General features: G+C 44.3%; 1 protein-coding gene across 4 annotated transcripts in view; it reads left to right on the top strand.

Annotated features, from left to right (window-relative positions):
• The first annotated feature begins 19,400 nt into the window (after positions 1–19,400).
• OSBPL3 (oxysterol binding protein like 3) overlaps positions 19,401–23,119 on the top strand; it is a 135,603-nt gene continuing 131,884 nt past the window's right edge. For 2 of the 4 annotated variants that reach the window (XM_050938604.1, XM_050938599.1), the window contains exon 1: positions 20,612–20,752. The gene's annotated coding sequence lies outside the window, so the exon portion shown is untranslated. Of the gene's footprint in view, positions 19,499–20,611; positions 20,753–20,961; positions 21,051–23,119 lie in introns of those variants that run through there. The other 2 variants (XM_050938600.1, XM_050938601.1) reach the window with 2 other exon arrangements.

The raw sequence follows: 23,119 nt of genomic DNA, 5'->3' as shown, positions 1-23,119 counted from the left end.
AAAACGCAGGAGGCTGGGTTTGTTCTGAGAGGGAGGGGGGTGTTTGTGGCCCAGGTATAGTCCCCTGTTGCCTCTGCCCATGGTGGCTGAGAAGGGCCTGGAATTCTCATCTTTTGGATTCTGTCCATTTCAGTTTGCTTACTGCTCATGAGACAGTCCTTATCCCCTGACAGCTGTTTGGCCTATGTGAAATTAACATGTGTTGTCAGTCCAGTTTCTAGTGGACAGGTGCTCATATGCAGGAATCAACATAACTGACACTCATTGGCACCCTCATCTGCTCTCAGCTGTGAGGCCCACAAACTGGATGTGCCTGGGGACTGAAGTGCCCTGTCCTTCCCTCTCAGGTCAGGATTGTGACACATCAGCAGGAGGCAGAGTGGGGAAGCTAAGATGATTGCTGCCCATGTTGTACCTGTTCTATGAATGGCTATTTAATGTTAAACCGTATCCAGGGTTCCTTACTCTAGCACTGGGTGAAAAAGCATGTGTGTAATTTACCAGAGACTTGCTCTACCCTGTCATTCTGAGTACCACATCTATACATCCTGTTCAAACTTAGGGTATATCTACACTGCAGGCTTGCCAAGTGGTGTTGCCCAAACCCGCTTACCATCCACACTCAAAGCCCTTAAATGCATGTGTGGATGTAGGATATGAGACACGTGCCGCTCTGCAGTGTGGATGCTCTGAAGCGGACTTGGCTAACATATGCCTGCCTTCGTATGAGTCAGGTGTAGTCTGCAGTGCAGATATACCCTTAATCTCTGTTGCCTCCCTGTGCCGCAGTGTGACATTTGGGGGTTCACCCAGGCCAGTAAAGGGTTCAGTCAGCATTTGCCTTGTAACCCAGGGTGTCTTGTGGCTGTGCAGCTTTGGTCCACTGCTCTGACCCCAACAGCAGCCCATAAGCCTGACTCTGGCATATTTTTTTTACAATATTACTGCAGTAGGGTGTGAACAGAGGGGCTGCTTGTTTTGCATGCACAGTTAAGGACTCCTGTGTCACTCCTCCTACCTCATCTGTCTGAAATTCTCTCCCATCTTCTAAGACACTGATTCATTCCTCTCTTCAGCCATTGGCTTTCACTGAATAGTTTTACATGTTGGATGCTATATAAGTAAACCAATCGTACTGAAGTGTACTAGCAAACAGGCTGTTTGTTTGTTTTATTTTGGTTCTTTAGTTCAGCTTTAGGAACAATTTACCAAACCCTTCAAACTTTCTGAAAAGACTGATGCATGCTGGTGACGTAGAGGGATTACGTAATGGCTTGAGACAGCTGTATGCGCCAAATGTCTTTCTCCTGCATTCATTCGTTCCCTTATTCAGTCTTGATCATTTTCTCTGAAGTTATTCAGAGGTTGCTATAGTTAGCATATTTCACGTAGAACTGAAGACTCAATTAACTCGTTCACTATAATTAGACAGAAAAGTAACACATCTGAAAATAAATGGCCAAGAGATGGTAGTTTTATTTTTTTGTGTGCTATGATATAAAACAAGTGGGTGGACAGTCAGACAGAACTGTGGCTTTGGGGCCAGAGCTGCAAGTGGTGTAAATCTGCATAACTCCATTGGCTTCAGGGGAGATACACCAGCTGACATCAGCTGTGCATCTATGGTGCCCTTGTGATAATGGTGTAAAAATGATAATTATAGATATCAGTGGAAGCCTCTTCTGGCAAGGAGTTCTACAGCTGGAGTCCTGCCAATGCAAGTGCTGCCTCCTGGCCTGATCATCTGAACTCTGGATATCTCGTTGCACTGTCAATGAGTAGCTGCTTTAGACGGTCATGGATGATGATGATGTCTGAGGTAACTAGGTCCCAATCCATTGAAGCAGAGATTTACAAATGATGGAGCATTTGCTCAGGGTCTGTGGGGCAGTGACTGGTCACAAGGTACAATTCTCCTCTTTTTCAGGAGATTAACGTATTTTTAGCTTCTTTTAATACAGCCAAATACTTTCCTGATGTTACTCCTTCATGTACGTGCCTGTGTGACCACAATTCAGAGAAAATGCATCAGTGAGACCAGCTCTGTATTAAAATGTGGTCCACACTGAACATCTGCATTAAAGGCTGGAGAGAGTTAGGCCTAGTTTACACTAGTAATTTTTGCTGGTATAATGTCATTTTTAACAACATTTTTATAATGGACAAAGCCCTGGTGTAGACACAGTTATACTGGCAAGAAAGTGCTTTTGCTGATATAGCTTATTTTGCTCGGGGAACTAGTATACGCCACACTGGTGAAAGCACTCTTTTTCCCTCTGGCCCCCCAGTATAGATATACTGGCACAGCTATTCTGGCAAGCCCTTTCTAGCGTAGGCAAGGCCTAAGACTGGGTCACCGAAATGTCTCTTGAAATGGATAAGGAGGAAATGGGATTTGTTAAACTTAGGTTCGGTGTATTCTCATTGGCCTCTCTCCCCAGGTATCTGCTTTCTTGTGTTCCCTTCAGGTACTGCAATTGTTTCTACCTGATATTGGAGTCTAACGTGAAGGATAAAAGCATCACTACAGTGGTTAGGCTCTTCTCCTTAGACAGGAGTGCAGTTTCCAGACCACTGGAAGATGCAGCATTATCAACCCTAAACATTCACAAATTGTGAGTCAGGATGCCACACTCATGAGATCAATTTTTAAAAATTGAGATTTAAAAAAACAACAAAAAGCACATTTGGGGTCATTCTACTTATAGTTTTTGAGCCTTTCAGACAGTCTTGGATCACATCTTCATTGTTTTGTTCACAATCACGAGAACTAGAAATTTTTTTTTGATGAATGCTGATTCTCACATAATCACAGGACTCCAGGATTTGGGACTCTGCTTTTTTTTCCCCTTAATCATGGCATGACTTGCAGTACAATCCTAGAGTGGGCTACACTGAAGATTCATAAAGGAATGCCTTGCTACTGTGCTAATCTGCACATCCAGGAACGGTGATGATTCAAGCATGGCCCGAGGCCTCATAATTTGCAGTCATATGCCCTTAATCACTGGTGAGGTAAGAATATTGACATTTTCCCAAATGTTTTTCTCTTTCTACTAATATCACTTCTCTGCCTTTCCTGGATTAAGTTTTGAAGTAAAAAATTCAAGAAGCAGATAAGCCACTTTTGAAAAGTGGTGGGCTCTTAAATCACTTAGCAACTCTTTGAAACTTTTACCATTATCCACTGCATATCAGAATTCTCCCAGGCTGTAGCATTTGTTTATGGCATCTGACAGACAGATCCTCAGCTGGTGCAAATTGGTGAGGGCTGCCAGGAGCCTATGTTGAGAGTGGAAGATAAAATGAGACATTTCAAATCGACATTTGTTCTCATTTTGTTTGCACTAACAGAACCAAAGCAGGTCTGTGTGGGCTTACTTCAAAGTGTAGTACATGTTTCTAAAATTTAGAAATACTTCTTGAAAAGAAATCCATATCCACTTGTTTGCCATTTGAGAAAGTAAAACATTGTTAAATCCAGTTATTTACACTGGCCTTTCCAGGTACATTTTGTCTTTCCCATCTTTCTAAAAGTCAAAAGATTGAGCGACAGCTGTTGCATCTGGAGCTGGGGTAGGCAACCTATGGCACACGTACCGAAGGCGGCACAAGAGCTGATTTTCAATGGCACTCACACTGCCCGGGTCCTGGCCACCGGTCCGGGGGGCTCTGCATTTTATTTTATTTTTAAATTAAGCTTCTTAAACATTTTAAAAACCTTATTTACTTTACATACAACAATAGTTTAGTTATATATTATAGACTTTTATAGAAAGAGACCTTCTAAAAACGTTAAAATGTATTACTGACGTGCAAAACCTTACATTAGAGTGAATAAATGAAGAGTCGGCACACCACTTCTGAAAGGTTGCCGACCCTTGATCTAGAGGATGCTCTTGTCATGGCACTTCAGTATTTATTACTCAGCAGCGCCATAAGACATGCCTTTTTTCTCCTTTATGACAATTCCACATATTGTTCTTTTTGCCTTTAGTGTATTTACTGCCTTTGGCTGATGACAGCTCTGCAAGTTGCATATTGTAATCCACGTGTAAACATCCTGAATTGGAGCACCAGATGAGAGCTTTGTCAATAATCTGATTGTTCACCAATTTTACAGACTTAATTAAAATTGTGCATTCTTTGTTTTCATATTGGAAATGAGTTCACTGATTTGTTTGTATTAAAAACCTGACAGTACTGCTATGTGCTTATCTGTAGTGTTTATAAACATACACTGTGATCCTTGCCTATTCTTGCTCCTAGCGCTCAGGGCAAGTCTACATTAAGGCACTATATTGGCACCACTGTAGAGTGTCTAGTAAAGATTTGCTATGCCAATTGGAGAGCATCTGCTACCAATATAGCGCCTGTGGACAGCTCTTAGGTTGATGTAACTTGTCACTCAGGAAGATGTCTTTTTCACACACACCCTCCCCCGAGTGATGTAAGTTACATCGACTTAAGTGGTAATGTAGACCAGCCCTGACTTATATCTCTGCCAGCAGTGGAGTCCCATCTTTTTGTTCTTTGCCTCTGCATTATTGGAGTATATCTGGCTACCAGTGTTGGAGCAAAGGTTCATTTCTCACTGTGTTGGCATATGAATTTCAGGCTTAGACCCCAACCCTGTCGGATGTTCTGTATGGACAGACCTTACTGTGCAGAGCTCCAATGAATTGTGGATGTAGTGGTGCTAATGCTATCAAGATTAGTTGTGAAGCATAAAGACTGAGAACTCTTGCAAATTTGGTCTTAGCTAGGGTGACTGGAGGTGATTCACTCACTCCTATAATGTCTCTCTTATAATGTTTTTCTTAATACTAAGAGAAACATCTTAGCAAGATTATCTAGTGGGACTAAGTCTGGGATCAGTTCTTGTGGAGGGGCTCCCTAGTATACACCAATTACTTGTACTTAGTAGAGATGGACCCTGGTGAGTAGAATTGATCGGTACCATTAACATTAATAAAGCTTTGATATTTGAGGCCCTTGAGACAATGTCTGCAGCCTTTGGTAAGAAGAAATAGTGTTGAGATTGAGGCTTTATTTCCAAAATTTATAGTGGTGTTTCTTGTATTTTAAAAGATGTTTCATTTGACAGTCCTGAATGCCCCAAATACTTCTCTTTTAAAGAAGCTGGATTGCATGCTAAACAGTGTGTTAATGCACCTGTTAATGACTTCTCCTTTCTTGTCCCCCCTGCCAAATCCTGATTTCTGTCCTATTATATTGGTTTCTTTAATAGCAGTAGCGGGAGGGACAGACACAAAAGGGCAAAGCTGTTTAAATTTTTAACACAATAAAAGCCAATGTTTTCTTGCCAGAAAACAACTTTGCATCCTGAAAACCAGAATAATAGGCTAAGAGAATGGGAAGAGAAAGTATTATTGATCCATGACTCTAAGGGGAGCACTGGGGGGGGGGTGGTTCTATTCATCTTGGTATAGAGGCACAGTTCCTTTTCTTACAGCAGGCTGTACAAAGCTGCCTCCTACAGGTAGAAATAGAGACCGGTAGTGTATTTAGCACATTCTCCTACTCTGGGTTAGGATGATGCGTATTGTGTAGGTTTTTTGCAAATTCGCACAGGTCTTGTCTAGCGCTGACCTTGAGAATACTGTTCTCCAGAAGACTAAACCATGAGCATCAGTGCAGTTATAAGACAGAAATGCTGAAGCGCTACACTGGTATTCCAGCACAGAATTGTTTCCTATTTGAAGTGTGGCGGTTCTCTCACCTGACAGTACTTGTGGTTCAAAGTTAATTCCAGTAAGATATCGGGCTAGACTGGATCAGCTCTGTATTTCTGAAAATAAGAGGTCAGTGGTCTTTCTCCCTCTTGGCAGGTCAATGTTATGATGTTTAAGGACTTCAACTTCACAGAAGTGTTCACACTCTGGGGAAGAACTGGCAACAGCAGAAACATTTCTACGAGTCTCTGAGACAGTGGTGGGCTGTAGGGAAACTGCAAATGCAACTGTTTGTGGTAAGCTGGATGGACTGTTCACAAATCTACTTGACTCATGCCATGCAAGGTCTGGAATGGGGTACCCTGGAACTTGACAAGACCCTAAACAGGGAGAATAGTATGAGGCTATACCAGACCTTATAAGAGAAGAAACCACTTTGGGAAAGTCTGTTGTTGGAGAGATACCAAAGGCTCCACGTAGGGCCCATTTTACCAAATTGAAAGATGTGCTGCAGCAGGGTTCTTGACTCGTTTGGAAAGTCTGGAACACAAAGCATGGAAAGCTGCTCAGTGCTCAAGAGAGAGATTTGGTGCTGCAGAATTTACAAAAGCCTCCCATGCTGATTCATGACTGTGAAGCACTGGCAATGGAGGAGCTGCACTCAGAATTATCCTGCCATGGTTTGTAATTCCCATCTGAATTATCAATTGTTTTTGTTCATCTATGTAATCAGAGAGCTTCTGACAGCGAAAGTTGGTCCAGTATGTTCTCTAAACAGCTTTGGACATAACTGGTAACGACTTTTATTATGTTCTCCTGGAACATATTCAGGAGAATGAGCTGCCTCTTCACTGCTGCCAGAGAAAGAAGATCTATAATTTAAGGAACTAGAGACCTAATACTTTACTTTGCTCCAATTACAAAATATTGTTAAACGCTAGCAAATTGTTAAAGCAAAAGAAATTACATGGACTCAGCAGCACAGTGTGATCCATCTTATTGCATTATAAATCCAGTTGTTGAGAAATTGTTTTTAATCTGACATGACTTAACTGTCTGCAGACTTCTTACTATTCAGCTCATTTCAGTACATCTGGAAAAAGCGCTTTATGGGGTTGATCGGAAATATTTGCTTAGAACTCTACAAGCTTTTGGAACTGTACTAGTTTTTACCTCTTGTGTTACAGTCACGTATCACAATGTAAGTAGTTGTTTTAAAGATTAATAAAGGTCTTGGCCAGTGTCTCCCTGTTAAGAGAGGCAGTGTGTCTAATGCATTTGTTTTCCGTGCCAGGTAGGTCAATAGGTAATAGGCACATCTGCTTGTCAGGGTAATGATGTCACTTTTTAAAAATTTCCACAGAGTGGTGTGCAGGCTCTTTGCAAACAGGCCCAGATGTAGCCTATTCTGTCTGCCCAAACTAAGCACTAAATGACACCTTTTAGCAAGTTCTTGGCAGGGTGGTGGCTCGCCACCTACTCCCCAGGGCAACTGCTGGGGGTGTTCTTTGGCTGCAATCAGCTTATGACTGAAAATTGGGAGGAGCCATGGAAAAAATGAAGATCTGATTGCAGAACTGTTGCTGGCTCTTTAGCTAGTAATAATTTGACAACTTGCATGTTGGGGCACAGTTGAGTGTATGTAAGCCATCCTCGGAGGTGGGGGGCTGCTGGGACAGACCCAAAAGCGCATTACTCTTTTTCTAATGTTTATTACTGGTTAAAACCCACTTTGCTGTGTTTGACATTGGCTAAAGGAAAACAGGAGTTGATTGATCCAGTTGCGAGGGTGGCAGCATTTCACCTGCGGTCTGCTCTGCTGCTGCATTTACACTCTCCTTTTGCCTTTTCTTTCCTCTGTCCTGCTGGGTTCTGATTTAAACACTTATTTCACAGGGTAACAGTGGGTTGGATAGCAGGAATTTGCACCCTTTTAAAACAGAATTTTCTAAATGCCTGGAAACCATTGTCATGTACTCAGGTTGAAAAGAGACCCTGCAATACAACAGCCCATAGCGTTCAGAGGAGCATTGTTTTTTACTCTTCTCTTACCTTCTGTGGTTTCTTCCCTTAGGGCTTGTCTACATCAGAAAGTTGCAGCGCTGGTGAGGGAGTTACAGCGCTGCAACTTAGGAGGTGTACACATCTGCAGGGCACCACCAGCGCTGCAACTCCCTGTTTGCAGCGCTGGCCGTACTCCCGTTTTGTCTCGGGTGTAGAGGATCCAGCGCTGGTGATCAAGTATAGTCACTTACCAGCGCTTTTCTTGACCTCCGTGGAATAAGCAGGTATCCCAGCATACCTGAGGAAGCCTCTGGTAATCAAGCTGGTCTCCTTCCCCGGCTTGCTCTCGCGTTCCCCGAACCCCGAGCAAGCAAGTCTCCTTCCCTGAGGTTTGCTGGGTGGTTCCGGGAAGGCGAGAGCAAACCGGGGAAGGAGACCAGCTTCGCCGCGGTTTGCTCTCGCGTTCCGCGAACCACCCTGCAAACCGCAGGGAAGGAGACCTGCTTGTTCGGGGAACGCGAGAGCAAACCGCGGCGAAGCTGGTCTCCTTCCCCGGTTTGCTCTCGCGTTCGCCGAACCCCCGAGCAAGCAGGTCTCCTTCCCTGCGGTTTGCAGGGTGGTTCGCGGAACGCGAGAGCAAACCGCGGCGAAGCTGGTCTCCTTCCCCGGTTTGCTCTCGCCTTCCCCAAAACCCCTTGAAGCCGCCCAACAGCGCTGCAGTGTGGCCACATCTAACACCACTTGCAGCGCTGGTTGCTGTAAGTGTGGCCACTCTGCAGCGCTGGCCCTATACAGCTGTACTAATACAGCTGTAACAACCAGCGCTGCAAAATTTTAGATGTAGACATGGCCTTATAGAGTTTGTTGCTGTTTTTACTCACGCTGGGTTAGCAAGGCTATCTCACGTGAATGACTTTGATCTTTTAGGTTGGAAGTCTGGAGGAAATCATTGCTGTTCAGACAGGGATCAGATCTTTGTTTTTTGGATAAAATCTTCCACAGGCTACTCAGTTCTTCCAACATATTTTCAAGAGGAATATTTTAACAGAGAGAGGATGCTGGTTTTCCTTCATTAGTTTACTCTTCCTTAGTGGACAAGATTAATCTCCAACAATGGAGTGGAAACGATTAGGGCACTAGCCAGGGACTATGGAGACCTGGGTTCAATTTCTTGCTCTGCCACAGACTTCCTGTGTGCCCTTGGGCAAGTCACTGAGGCCCAGATCCTCAGTGAGAGAGGCACCTAACTCTCATTGATTTCAATGGGAGTTGGCCATCTAAATATCTTTGAGGATCTGGGGGTTAGTCTCTCTGTGATTCCATTTCCCACCTGTAAAACGGGACAATAGCACTTCCTGACCTCACAGCAGGGCTATGAGGATAAATATATAAAAGACGGTGAAGTGCTCAGATACTATGGCAATGGGGACTGTACACGTATCTTAGAAGAGGAAGAGACAGTTTTGTGGCTGTATAATGTTACAGCATTATCCATTGCTTAAAGATTTCCTTACTACTTGTTAGCGGACATATTTGTCCCTGTATGATTCCATCTCCTATCTGCAGAAAGCTGTTTAAAGCCACCTCTACCTGCGCCCTTTCCCTAACTGCACTGGGGGAGACCGCATAGAATATTTCACCTTTTTTGGGTTTGTTTTTTGTGTTTGTTTTTTCTGATCGTCCATGCCTCTTTCTTCCTTGCTTCTGGAAGCATGTGTGTACACACACACGTTTTGTGCTTAGCCAATTCTGCACTTAGGCTAAACTGGTAGTTTTGCCATGGCAAAGGAAAAAATAAGCAGGATCTAAGGCATACAGGGCATATTTCATATGTAAATTATAACTAGAATAAACACAGAGTATGGATTTTATAAGTGTATAACTTGGCAACACTTCAGATGACCACCTTGATTATTGAATATAGTCAATTGACAATACATCTGTAATGTCTGCTTTGCAGATCTGTTCTGTGTAGAGGTTTAACTTCATTTAAAAGTTTAGGATTTTTCACATGCCTGTTAAATCAAGGTGTCTTTCAAAGTGAAGTGAGGGAGAGAGTGTCTGAGAGGAGGCAGTGAATGTGGTTATGGAATGAATGGTGGGGGGGATGGGGAATCAGTGATTGCAGGGGTTGATGGAATGAAAGGAGTGGGAGAAACTCATAGAATATCAGGGTTGGAAGGGACCTCAGGAGGTCATCCAGTCCAACCCTCTGCTCAAAGCAGGACCAATCCCCAGACAGATTTTTGCCCCAAATCGCCCCCTCAAGGTTTAAACTCACAACTGTGGGTTTAGCAGGCCAATGCTCAAACCACTGAGCTATCCCTCCCCCCTCATAGGCCCTGGTTCAGGAAAGCACTTAAGCCTGTGCTTGAATGCTTTCATGCATATGGATATTTTCCGGAATTGCCTTTTTGTTTCAAACTCTTTCTGTAGCAGTTCTCTGTTCCTCTCCTAGGAAGAAAATAGAGGGGAGCACTGAATGGCATTGTTCTGTGTGGGGGGGGTTTACTCATGATTCCCTTTTTTCTACATTTCCACATTTCACTCACTCATTCTTTGACATCTGCTGAGCAGATGTTGACAGCTCATTGAAAATGGTAACAGTTCTTTCTTGAGAGTTACAGCTAAATCAGAACTCACTGTGTCAGTGTGCTGTAGTTCAAGTAAGTTCCTCTAATGAGCATCTTCTTGAACTTTCTCTGCAATTTATTACCTCACTCCTTATCACTTGCAAACCAGAAATAATATACTGAACATTGGTTCCAGCACTGATCATTGGGGCACTTTATTAATAACCTCTTTCTACACTGAGAACTAGTAATCTATTCCTTTTCTCTGTCTCCAACTAGTTTTTAATTCATGACGGGACTGTACCGCTCACCCCTGGTTATCAAGTTTCCTGTTTAGTCTCTTGAAAGGGACTTTATCAAAAGCTTGAAGGTCTAAATAAATTATAGCCACATTTTTCCTTTATCCATTATTTTAAAAATAATTTTAACAGCTTAGACTTGATTTGCCATCATAAATGTTATGGTTTTGTCTCTATCCTAATATACTCCTCTACCTGCCTTAGAAATGCACTATTTCTCCCAATGCTGAGGTCAGGCTCACAAGTCTCTGGTTCCAACAATTAACCTTGGCTCCTCTTTTAAAAGTGAGCACTATATATTTTTCACCTTCCTGTGAGGCCTTCTAAATTACATAGTACAGGGCCTGATCCAAAACACTTTTCCACTGTTTTAACTTGGTTTTGGCTCAGGACTGTAGTGAGAAGTTTAGTTACTTCGTTCTTTAGTTCTCAGAGAACTCTCTCATATAACCTGCTCCCGGTGATGTAATGGAATTTAATCTCACTAACATTTGCATTACCTTTTTAAACACATACCTCTGACAGTGTGTCACCTTCTTTACCTGTAAAAAAGTAACCTCTGCGGAGATATTGCCTCCTTCTCCCCTACTATTGATGGGGGTGAAGATCAGTGCAAATAAATGATTTGGCTTTCCTTCTGTTTATTTTTCCTCTTTGACTGACTGTAAATGGAGGTGTTTTGAAGAACTTCACAATTTTAAAAATTTTAAAAATGTACTTGTTCTTTACTGCATTCTTTAAATATGTACAAAGCAATGCATTGCAAATGTTTGCCCTGGGATTTAGAATAGCTGCATAATGGGATTGAGGGGGTTTAATGCCAGAGGAAAATTACATTTCCCATAATTAAAGACTTTCCTGCTGGTAGGTTTTTTTATGTTCATGTGGTTTCAAATGGTATCATTTGAGATTGAACAAGCAATGATTGGGCTTCAAAAGCTAATAGTTTCAAAAGCTTTCCATCCCTTGTCCAAGGGACTGCAGAATGGCAAGGCCACCATACATACCATTGTGCCTGTAGGGAGGTGTGGCTGGACACATTCCAAGCAACCATTTGCCAGGTCAGTGAGTGGCTGGATTGGGATGACCACATTGACCTGACTCTATATGGGCTGCAGGTGAATGAATCCCTTTCAAACCTGTAAGCAGTGACCTTTATCTTTGCTTGCTCACATACTGGACCAGTGGCAGGATGTGGGAGGCTTATTTTGCTTGCTCTGCTCCTGTGTTAGCCTGGTCAGTCACTTGTGTCAAATTCTGGCACAATGTGCCTGTTATGGAAAGGAAGAGGTTAAAGAGCAGCTCCAGGTCTAGGTGACTCGCCGAGTTACACGTGCAAAGCTTGCACAGACTGGAGGAGGAGCTTAAAAGGGGAGCAAACAGTGTGGTTCAATAATGGTAGAGACTGGGGGTGGGCTGATCTGCACTCTGAGCTCCTGGGAGGGAATCCCACAGGAGCTCTTGCTGCATGAAGCCTGGCGGTAGTGACTTTGCCAAGCCAACAAAGAAGGGTCCTGTGGCTCTCTGAAGGTTTATCTTTGTGTTCAGTTCTGTAAGATCTTTACCCACTGGAAAGAGAGAAGCCTGGTAGGAAGTGATCCAGAGAGGCAGTGCATTGCACTCTAGAGTGTGGGACCCATCTGCTTACCATTGGGCCTTGGGTTGGAACCTGGTGAAGAGGCTGGGCTTGGGTTCCATACCAAACCCTAAGGAAGAGTTGACTATAGAAGCCTATCGCTGGTGTGGGGAATCTAGTTTCAGGGCCTTCCCCCAACTAGAAGAGCGCAGCTCATGAGACCATGACTGAAGGGGAAGCCTAGGGTCCCTTGCCTAACCCAGAAGGCTGTCCCGTTGTTGGGCTCTTTACTAATACCCTGAAAGAGGTGGACTTAAACACAGGACCTGGCTGAAGGGGCAGATCTTTGCAGGGCCAGAGCAGCCATGAAAAGGGAAGTGTCTGGGAAGAGAGAGTCTGCGGTGCCCTTGCCTGACCCTTGGGCAGTGAGTATTCCCTTCACAGTAGCATGTATACTTTATCTCTCCTCTCCACCAACAAATGTCTTTCTGTACAATTGGAGGTGTTTGCGGCTCTGCTGCTACAGCTTTCCTCCAAAGAGCAACTCAGAGGCCCATCCCTCTGCAGCCCACACTGCTGCACAAATGGTATCTGCAGAGTAAAACATGGATGGAGGTGTGCCTGCACAATTGCCCTCTTTTGTATGGTATTGGGCCAGGGAAGGGCTTGGCTGAATTGTCACCAATGGGAGGTCCAGCTTCCAATACCTGACTGTAGAGATGGTTTCTCCTTGAGGGTTGGAGACACAAGGAGAACTGATGAAGTTTCAGCTGTTAACTGTTTTGATCCATTAGCATAAGGTGCCTAATCCAATGGTCATGCTAGTGAAAATGAGGTAGGACCAGAGGCTAAAACAGGGAAAGAACAAGGTCTAAATTACTTTAGACAAGTTAGATGTCTTCAAGTCACCAGGACCTGATGAAATACATCCTAGAATACTCAAGTAGTTGACTGAGGAGGTATCTGAGCCATTAGCAATTATCTTTGAAAAGTCATGGAAGACAGGTGAGATTCTGGAGGACTAGAAAAGGACAAATATAGTAACTATCTATAAAAAGAAAATAAGGACAACCCAGGGAATTACAGACCTGTCAGCTTAACTTCTGTACCCGGAAAGATAATGGAGCAAATAATTAAGCAATCAATGTGCAGACACCTAAAAGATAATATGATACGTAACACCATGGATTTGTCAAGAACAAATCATGTCAGACCAACCTAATAGCTTTCTTTGACAGGATAACAAGCCATGGGGATAGAGGGGGAAGAGGTAGTTGTGGTATATCTTGACTTTAGTAAGGGTTTTGATACTGTCTCACATGACTTTCTCATAAATAAACTAAGAAAATGCAACCTAGATGGAGCTACTATAAGGTGGGTGCAAAACTGGTTGGAAAACATTCTCAGAGAGTAATTATCAGTGGTTCACAGTCAAGCTGGAAGGGCATATCAAGTGGTGTCTGCAGGGATCAGTTCTGGATCAAATTATCTTCAATATCTTCATTAATGATATAGATAATGGCATAAAGAGTACACTTATAAAGCATGTAGATGATACCAAGCTGGGAAGGATTGCAAGTGCTTTGGTGGATAGGATTAAAATGCAAAATGATATGGAGAAATGGTCTGAAATTCAATAAGGACAAATGCAAAGTACATCACTTAGGAAGGAACAATCACTTGCACACATACAAAATGAGAAATGACTGGTAGTACTGCAGAAAGGGACTTGGAGGTTATAGTGGATCACAAGCTAAATATGAGTCAACAGTGAAACACTTGCAAAAAAAAAAAAGCTAACATTTTGGGATGTTTGGGGATCATTTTAGCAGGAGTGCTGAAACAAGACATAAGAATTAATTCTTCCACTCTACTCTGCACTGATTAGGCCTCATCTGGAGTATTGTGTCCTGTTCTAGGTGCCACATTTCAGGAAATATATGGACAAATTGGAGAAAGTCCAGAGAAGAGCAAGAAAAATGATTAAAGCTCTAGAAAATGTGACCTGTGAGGGAAGATTGAAAAAAATTGGGTTTGTTTCAGCTGGAGAAGAGAACACTCCACTCATTTACTTAAGCTGTGGGCAACCTTTCTGTTCTAGTGAGGTTCTTATACGGTGCTCTATGAGGGCTGGGTCCAAAAGTGGGGGCAGGGCAAGGAGTATTATCTTTTATTTGGGTGTCATGATGTAGCTGGAGTGACCCATGCATGCTGAGACTCTCTATAATGCAGCCCTGGTCTAAAGGGAATATAAATGGTCTGTGTGGGGAAAGGGGGAAAATATAAGTCAGAAAGTGCATCTTTTATTTAAAAAAAAAAATGGTGAGCTGGTGTGGGTGGAGGAAGGGAAGGAGTGTCGAAGCAGGGGTGTAGTTACATTCCCATCACAGAAGTCATCAGCAAAGGCATGAATTCAACTCACCCAACCTGCCAGTAACCACCACAATTAATCAACAAAAATCAGGGAAACAGTGAGGACTGATGCAGTGCAAATTCCAGCCCAGTTACTATGTACTGAGCCGTGGTGACTGCACCAGTTCACTGTTTACCAGAAAGTATCAAAGACTTTGCATGTGCACGAGCGTGGAACAAATGCCAAGTACACAGCCTTCAGCTGCTTATAGGGACTAGCTATACATAACACCGTGCAGAGGTAAGCAAGCATTCAGTAGCCCAGCAGTTCTCCAGGCCCAATCGTAAACACAGGTCTCCAGGTTGCACAAAGTCACGATGTACTGAACAACACAAAGGGTATCATCAGAATGGCAAGCCAGGAGTAGATGTGAGACATATGAGCAGCCTTCGACAACACACACACACAACATGCAGTCTAGGCAATGACAGCATTAGCCAACAGTTTGCAGCATTGCCAATGCCATGCATACAAAAATCATGACTTAAGCTATCTCATGATTTTGGGGTCTAAATAACTGGATTTTAAAAATAATAAACTGGGGAGATGGAAGGCATCTTTTGTCTCAGTTTTGAGGTTTCAGGGTGCTCTCAGTTAATGTTTGCCAGCTCTTCTCTTTAACTATGAGGGTTAAAAACTCCTTTTTAAAATGGAAGCTGTGACTCCCACAAAATCCCTTGATCCAGGTGCTAGAGTCTGAAGAAAAATGTCATGGTGTGATTTACCTGATAAAATCACAAGAGCTGGCACCACTGACTTCTCCACAGCACCAGTGTGTAACCACAGCAGAGTGACCACATACCTTACTGTGTCCAGCCATTTAACACAACAGTGTGGATAAGATGTTATCCTTCCCGGTTCCCAATGGTCACCAACAGATACTGGAAAGAGAGGCTACTAATAGGTGGTTAAGATGAGACTCTCAGGGAGGAGAAGGAGGAGAAAAGGAGAATTACTAGGCAGGGGCAGGTCTATGTATTTTGCTGCCCCAAGCACAGCAGTCAGGCGGCTTTAAGCAGCATGCCTGTGGGAGGTCCGCTGGTCCCATGCCTTCAGCGCACCCATTGCTGAATTGCTGCTAAAACCGCGGGACTGGCGGACCTCCTGCAGGCATGCTGCCAAAGGCAGCCTGACTGACACCCTCATGTGACCAGCAGGCCGCCCCCTGCAGCTTGCTGCCCCAGGCACACGCTTGGAGAGCTGGTGTCTGGAGCTGCCCCTGTTACTAGGGAAGGGTGAACAGATTTCTGACAGTGAGCCTGGAGGGAGGCTATAAAAAAGGGTAACATGCAAAGTTCTCAGACAATAAGCAGTGATGAAGCCAGTCACTTCACTGCTCACACACCTCTGCTACTACTCAAACTGCCTGAGTCACCAGGACACTGCACTGAGTGTAGATGCTCTGCACTGGTGCATTTTTCTTTCTCTTGGTTGCCTCACTTACACTTAGGAGCGTAATGTGCACCCGGCAGACCATGCCTTTTTCTGTCTTTGGCCCACTTAGTAACACACAAGTCTGACAAAAATGAAAAATCATAACATTGCATTGAGGGGTGGCTCCAGGCACCAGCACGCCAAGCGTGTGCCGGGGCGGCAAGCCATGGGGGGAGCTCTGCCGGTCGCTGTGAGGGCAGCAGGCAGGTTGCCTTCAGTGGCATGCCTGTGGAGGGTCCGCTGGTCCCGCGGCTTCGGCGGAGCTCCTGCAGGCATGCCGCCAAATCCACGGGACTGGGGACCTCCCGCAGGCAAGCTGCCAAAGGCAGCTTGCCTGCCGTGCTTGGGGTGGCAAAATAACTAGAGCTGCCCCGATTGCATTGAGTAGGATATAGGAGAGCGAATTGTGTTAGTGTTGGAAAGGCTGAATATCAAAAGGCAGTCTCTTTCATTGGACTAACTAACTAGAATTTAACTGTGTGCTTTTGAGAATCATTATCAAACCATGGGAAAGAGCAAGACAGAGAGACACACACAGTGTCAGGGTCTTAATTCAGCCCATATAATTTAATTCAGAATTACATTAGATCAAAGGGAAACTGAACAAGGAATATGTAGAATGAAGTTCCTCTTAATAGCTCGGTAAGAATTAAAGTGGCATACAGCTCTGTGAAAGCATGAGGATAAAGTGAAGGTTAAGAGCACAAGACCAAGGAATACCTCCACAGCCTTCCTTTCATTATTATAAATGAGATGGTTTTGTGGTAACAGACCTATTAAGAAGAAAAGCACCAGTCTATATGTGTATCTGATTTTTATGTGTCCACGCAGTTTCCTTTAATGAACGATAGATACATCTAACTTTAATTTTGTGGTCTGAATTATGATACTGCTATTGTATCTCCATGCTCCTATATCTGGTGGAGATAACAATATGATTCTTGAAAGTGTTTATTTTAATTAGTCCCACAAAAGAGATCACCTAAAATATCTGTTCATTATTTCTGTCAAACGGTAGGGTAGAACAAAAGAAAGAGACAGACACCTGAGCCCTCAGAGAGCTTTTTCTTGTCCAAGGTTATTGCTGTCCAAAGGGACAGATTTATGCATGTAGGCCACATTCCTCCCTGGTAGAAATGCAGTGACATGAACCCAAGATGTGTTTAATTCATGGATTTTTTTCCATGATGAGTAAGAGAACACTAAATCTTGGTAGGAATATCTGGAACTCTGAATATCCCTGCCTTTAAAACAAGACTGAAAATTAATATTTTAGACTGGAATTCAGTTTGTCTTTGTTTAGCGTTTGGCTTTGATTTATTTCTTATTGTAGAGCTCTGGGACTGCAGATATCACCGGCACAATCATGCTCTTAAGTCCATACATGTTCTGCCATTGATTTCAATGGCAGTGTGATAAGACCCTATGTGCACACAGCTATATAACATGTTGTTATTATAATATAGCCACTGAGATGGTTTACTATGTTTGTTACCTCATGTTTCCTTAACCACTTTGCAGCTGGAGGCCATCATAACTTCAGTGCAGTAATGGCAATCTTTAAAGAGGTATTGCCAATTTTAATGTGCCCCAAAACTTTTATTTGGGGGAAAAAACAAGCTTTTATATGACCTAAAACCAATAGAAATGTTTACTCATTATTTTAAAATTCCAGTTGTTTTCAGACCAATATACATTTCCTTGCAATGTTTGAAACCCATACACTGCAGCACTTGCAACTTAAAAGTGGAATAATATAAACACAAGTGAAACTGACCTCATTGCTTTTCATTGGCCAAGAAATGTAAAAATTGGCCATAAGAAGTGATAAATAAGTAGGATTCTAAAAATTATTTCTAGCTCATATTCTACATAGTCTAAGGTGATATTAGTAGCATAGGTAAATATATATTGTGTTACAACATAGTTTTTCAGCTGCCTGTGTCTTTAAAGTGCCACCATTCTCCAATGTATGTACTTCAACCAAACTCAGAAGGTACATAGGACAGTGCTGCATAGGTTTTCCATTAAACTGCAGACAAATAGGTAAGCTGTATTATTTGACATAAATATGATTCTGAGTTGGGTCCCTCACATTCATGTGGTCAGCAAGGTTCCCCCAAAAACTAGGGGCACTGCCTCACTCTCATTTTTTACCTGCATTGAGTCCTGTCCCTGAAAACCTCTCCTCTCTCTCCATCCTTCTTTAACTTAAACAACACTATGTTGGGGCACATTAAGCCCATTTTGTCAGCCTGTCTTTACTCTTCCCTAGCATCTTGGCATTGAGCCCTGCTGGGCTGCACAGACGTGTTTGAGGGCCCCAGGCAAAATCTGAAACTGAGCCCACCCACACCCCTCCAGAAAAAATTACCACTGAGGGGGCTTGGAGAGCAAGTCTGCCACTCACTCACCCTATAGTGACTGCTCCTTTCCTGTGGGGTTGGGCCCAGCTCTGGGTGGTGCGACCTGGCATACGGGGTCACAGGGCCACTTGCGTTTGGCCCAGTTGCTCTGCCTCATGACAGAGGAGGGCGGGTCGAAATCTGAGTGAGTGGCATCATGACCACCATGCACTACGTCACAATGCCAGTGGGGTCCTCTCAAACGAGGTGACCTTGGGGCAAACTGGCCTTTTGCTCTCCCCACATGCGGCCCTGGACCCCTGTATAGTGGCACATATGAGCAGGAACTTTATCCACTTACCACAATCATCTCAGTTAAGGAAAATACAAAGCTCAGAACATAAATTGAAAGTATCTGATTTCTTGGTCAAAGAAAGCTGAGTACGCAAGGGCGTAGCGAGTACTTTGAAAATAAAAATTGTGTGCCATGGCACACACCTGCCTACATCCCTAGAAGCCTTGAGCTAACAATTTTGGAAAGATTTGAAGCACACATTAAAGAGCACATAGAATCAGCTTAGCACTTCTAACCATCTTTGAAGCAAAAAAAAAAAAAAAATCTCATTAGCAATTCGGGTTGCTTGCTTTTCAATACAACTCAGACAAGCATGTTAATTTTAGGGTGTTAATGGCTTTTTTCGGTGCGGGGGAGGTTGGATTTTTTTCTTAATTGATTCTAATGCCTTGTAGGGAGAGTCATACAACTCAGATTTCAGAGCCATACAGCTCAGTTTCCTTGTTGCCCTAGCAGTTCTAAATCTGTAAATTGACGGAGCAGATCTTAACCTTAGCATCCAACATGATGATGTGGGATGATGGAATATTTATGGCCTGTCACTAAAGACGCCAAATATTTAATACGATGACTAGAAAAATGCAATCTGCAAACAATTCCTCCTCCTTCCGAACAGCCAGTAGCGGCAGCCGCTCCAGTGGAGGAGGGACTGGTTAAGGCTGTCCTTTGTTAGTGCATCGAGCGAAACCACAGGATGGGCAAGGACGGAGCCTGTTCAAAGAACGGCAGACAGAAGTTAGATCTATGCCTGAAACAGTTTAACAGGGGCTGGGGACCATGCCTTCCTCTTTATAAGAATTAAGGTATAATCTTGACTCCTTCCCCTACGTTCTTCTTGTCTATCTCGGCATTGTACTTGTTGGTGTGCGCAGTAAGGCCGGGGTGCGATCCTCGCACGTGTGAACGGACATGGGTAATTCAGCGCACGGACCTTCCTGGTGTAGTTTGAACGTTCCGGGGCGTGTTTGTAAATGGAGCTGCCTGGCAGTGTCTGGATAGCCGGGTCCTGTCCGCAGCTGCTCTGTGGGTGGGACCGGAGCCCTGACAGCTCGCGTGACACTTCTTGTAAGCGCCCTTGGGGAAGAGCCCCGTCCCCGGGCGTGCACAGCCTGCTGGGGGCACGGGTGCTGCACGGGAGGAAGGACACCACACACGTGGCGCGGTGCTCAGATCTGCCTGTTACCCCATAGGAAGCAGGCATGCTTCGGCCACGGGCAGACCGCACCAGTTGTGGAAACCCCCATCTCTTGGCTCCGAAAAAGGTGCAACAGAGCGAGTTCGGAATCAATTTGGTCCATTGAAATCCAGGCTCTGCAGCCTTCAGCGCCCTGCTGCTAGGGGCCCCAGACCCAGCCAGCTGGGTGCTGAGCACCACAAGTGCTGGAACAAGGGGTGCTGCCGCACCCTCAGCCTGAAGAGGTTTCTATTATATCCAGGGCTTACAGTTTGAGTCAATGGCGCTTAGCAGTCCCTATGTAAACATTGATCCAGCACCCTGCTAAGCACCTGGCTCTGCTGTGCTGCCGGTGGAGCTGACCTACCCCGCACTTGTTTCCACTGTAAAGCTCCAGCTGCTCAGAGGGCTGCTGGAGACTCGGCCCTCCGGTTGCTCCCCCTGAGTGACAGCTCCCCACGCTGCTGGCAGCAGGGTATTCCCCGCCCGCACCCCATCCTCTCTCTCCACCTGTGCGAGAGGCGCCTCTCGCTGACGTCATGGAAACACCCGCCCTCCCCAGACCCGGCCGGGAAGGCGGGGGCTAGCGCCTCTTTGGTTGGCCCAGAGTAGAGGTTCTCTTTGGTCAGTCCAGCTGTCAATCAAAGTGATGAAGCCCGCCCGCTCTGGAGCCTCCCTTGGAGTCGAGAGACCCGAAGAGCCGGTCCCTCTACTCCTCGCTCCGGCAGGCACCCAGGTGGAGCCGCTGAGTTTATGATTCTGGTTGCCATCCCCCGCCCACCTCCTTTTTTGCTGGCGCCTGTAGCGGCCGTCTGGGGAGACGGGCTGAGCTGCTTGTCTCTGACCGGGGCGCCGCCGCTGTTGCCTGCGGGCAAGCGCTCAGGTAGGTGCCCGACTCCCACCCAGCTGTGACCCTGCGGCAGGTCAGGCACCCGGCTGGGGTTTGGCACCCGTGGCCCCTGCCCGCCCGTGGGGCTCGGCGCTCTGGGAGCGAAGGGACCTTGTTCCCCTTCCCAGCCGGTTGGTGGGTGCATTGCTGTCCCGAGGGGGGGGTCTTCCTGGGGTGGGGGCTTGTTGCATCTTCCTCCGGGGATGTGAACCGAGGGGCTTCCAAGGGACTTGGGATGCTGCTGCTAACTCCCGAGGAGCACAACGCGCGGGGGATCAGTCGTACGGTACAGGTAAGTGGGTCTGGTTAGATTTCCCTCTTGCTTCGTGCTCCCCTACGTCCCCAAGCTGAGGAGCTCGCTTGGCTTTTTGGGAAAAGAGGAGCTGTGCCTTTTGGGGTGTCCCCTACCAGCCCGTTGCCAAATTAAAGAGGCACCAAGAAAACTTTGTAACAACAAAGTAGCTTTTAAAAAACAGATACACATACACTCACACTCATACACACACACACTTTTCAGTGTGAGGCCGTTGGGGATTAAGGTTAGTTGGAGACTTGGGAGAAAATAATGGCCTCGGGGTGAGCTACTTATGCTCAGCCTTCATGTCGCTGCATTGCGAGACCTATCCGCTTTCCTGTAAGTTTCAGTGCAAATGTCTGAATAAGGTTTAGAGACTGTGCCCTCTTGTGAAATACAGCTAATAAGGTAGAATAGTTACTGTCTTCCTCTGATGTATAGGGAATTTTGACTTGTACTATAAACAAAACATATTACCATGTCAGTCTATGTATATTCTGTCCCGTGTACTAAAATGTCCTAAAAAGAAATAGGATTTATATATCAGTTTAAGTCATCTCTTGAAATCCATTGAGATCCCTTAAATGTGCTGTTACAGTACAGAGTATTTATTTTGTTTTGATTACACAATTTAAAAAAAAAAGTGACCTGCTTTGAATTTTGCACCATTCGAGATTTTCATTATTTGGTGGATTCATGGTGTTTTCTTTGTAGCATTGAAATAGACCTAATTCTAGATTAATTGATATACAGTATTAAGCATCTGTTTCTAAAACATAATCCTGTGTCAATTACTAAGTCTTCAGGGTTGAGAGGTGAATTCCCCAGGAGTCATTCAGCAGGGAGCCACTGCAGATTTTCTGTCTTGCTGTGTGCTTTGGAAAATATAACTGGAAGTCAGTTGGCTGCTAAATGTAACCTCAGAGATCTTGAAGATATTTGCAAGTGCCTCACTCAGCTAATTCTTTGACTCTCTTTAGTAGTATAAAACAAAGTTGCCATGATTTTTCTTCTCTCCTGTCCACCCGTAAAGAAAATAGGTTAATTAAATCCAATCACTTCAGTACAATTTCCAAGCTAGTGTAATTTCCATCGGGACTGAGTCCAAATTAGTAAATGAGCATTTAAGTATTCTACTGCATGAAATCCATCTGGTACTCTCAGCTCTCACTTGCTGATTTCCAGTAGTTTAATATTGTGCACCATTTAGAATGGGTATAGAAAAGGCTGTTTAACTACATCCATTTCTTCCTTGGGAGGTCATGTGTCTGGCTTCCCTGTTTTTCCCCCCATTCCCCTAATGATTGTGAGAGTGCTGTTCAGCCTCGGCTTTCTTGAGATGAAGGATGTGGGAGGCTGTTTATATTTGTTTCATCTTTTCATTGATTAACCACAGATTTTATAATGTAATTTTGACCCTACTGAATTTCAGAAGAGCATGTAGGTGTGATTCAGTATTTAAAGTATAAGAAATACTCAGGCAAACAGGAAACCACAATTCTAATTTCTATGAGCTTTAATGTAATTATTAGGACCATCTCCTGGTTGAAGAATGTAACAATCATTAACAAATACACTTTAATTTTTTTAAAGTTCTTACTGGAATAGGAAATAAATCAACGTAGTTCTTGTTAAATGAATTGGTTGAATGTTCTGTAATTAGATTTCACCAACCAAGTAGCAAGAGTAAACTCCACAAGCCCTATCACAGCCTCACCATGGAGTCACAGACAGACTCCTGGGGCAATTCAGTCTATCTTGCAACTCAGGCAAGCCTGCCTGTGTCCTAGCTGATCCCTTGCCCCCAAAATCACAACAATATTCAGGCTATTCTGAGTCCCAAAGGAGGAGTCGCTTAGCCCAGGTCAATTGCGCACCCAGATCTCTCACCAAAGACAAATCTTGTAGCCAATCCAGTAATTAACTAAATATTTATTAACTGAGAAAAGAAATGAGTGCTTTACAAGGTTAAAGCAGGTGACATACACACACACACACAAATGAGTTACAATCTTAGATTCCAAAAGATAATAGAAACTTCTTTAATAAGCAAACTCCATATGTCC

Source organism: Gopherus flavomarginatus, chromosome 2 (assembly GCF_025201925.1).
Source record: "Gopherus flavomarginatus isolate rGopFla2 chromosome 2, rGopFla2.mat.asm, whole genome shotgun sequence".
In the NCBI taxonomy this organism is placed as follows: Eukaryota; Metazoa; Chordata; order Testudines; family Testudinidae; genus Gopherus; species Gopherus flavomarginatus.
This window is presented reverse-complemented; position numbering and strand designations above follow the sequence as displayed.